Below are 1,253 nucleotides of genomic sequence, written 5' to 3'. Positions count from 1 at the left end.
GCATTGCCTTCCGCAGCCGCTTGTCATGCATTTGTGCCGCACTTAGCGGACCGCCACTAGCGGCTTTTCTACAAGCACCCCGCCTTCCGCGGTCGCTGTCTATATGCTCCTAAATCAACGCCTTAATTTCGGCGTGCCGCCGCGGCGGGCTTCCTACGCGCACTGCCTTCCGCAGCCGCTTGTCATGCATTTGTGCCGCACTTAGCGGACCGCCGCAGCGGCTTTTCTACAAGCACCCCGCCTTCCGCGGTCGCTGTCTACATGCTCCTAAGTCAACGCCTTAATTTCGGCGTGCCGCCGCGGCGGGCTTCCTACGCGCACTGCCTTCCGCAGCCGCTTGTCATGCATTTGTGCCGCACTTAGCGGACCGCCGCAGCGGCTTTTCTACAAGCGCCCCGCCTTCCGTGGTCGCTGTCTATATGCTCCTAAGTCAACGCCTTAATTTCGGCGTGCCGCCGCGGCATGCTTCCTACGCGCACTGCCTTCCGCAGCCGCTTGTCATGCATTTGTGCCGCACTTAGCGGACCGCCGCAGCGGCTTTTCTACAAGCGCCCCGCCTTCCGCGGTCGCTGTCTATATGCTCCTAAGTCAACGCCTTAATTTCGGCGTGCCGCCGCGGTGGGCTTCCTACGTGCACTGCCTTCCGCAGCCGCTTGTCATGCATTTGTGCCGCACTTAGCGGACCGCCGCAGCGGCTTTTCTACAAGCGCCCCGCCTTCCGCGGTCGCTGTCTATATGCTCCTAAATCAACGCCTTAATTTCGGCGTGCCGCCGCGGCGGGCTTCCTACGCGCACTGCCTTCCGCAGCCGCTTGTCATGCATTTGTGCCGCACTTAGCGGACCGCCGCAGCGGCTTTTCTACAAGCGCCCCGCCTTCCGCGGTCGCTGTCTATATGCTCCTAAGTCAATGCCTTCAGTTTGGCGTGCCGCCGCGGCGGGCTTCCTACGTGCACTGCCTTCCGCAGCCGCTTGTCATGCATTTGTGCCGCACTTAGCGGACCGCCGCAGCGGCTTTATGATGTAGCTGTAGCCCGTCCGCGCGTCCGAAGACTCCGGGTCAGTCCACGAGTCTTGACTTCGACTTTCGTATGCTTGCAGACTTCTTGAAGCCATCCTGTCGGCCTGTTTTGCTCTTTGTCCTTTACGCATTCACACGTTGGGTATCTGTTCTGTTGGTAGGTATCCTTCACCGGGCTGTCCGGCGACTCGCGAGGATAACAGGGTAAATCCGGCGAACTCAAGGCAAAGAACGC

The sequence above is a fragment of the Volvox carteri genome, assembly GCF_000143455.1.
Source record: "Volvox carteri f. nagariensis unplaced genomic scaffold VOLCAscaffold_77, whole genome shotgun sequence".
NCBI classification, from domain to species: Eukaryota; Viridiplantae; Chlorophyta; class Chlorophyceae; order Chlamydomonadales; family Volvocaceae; genus Volvox; species Volvox carteri.
Note: the sequence above shows the minus strand (reverse complement) of the source record.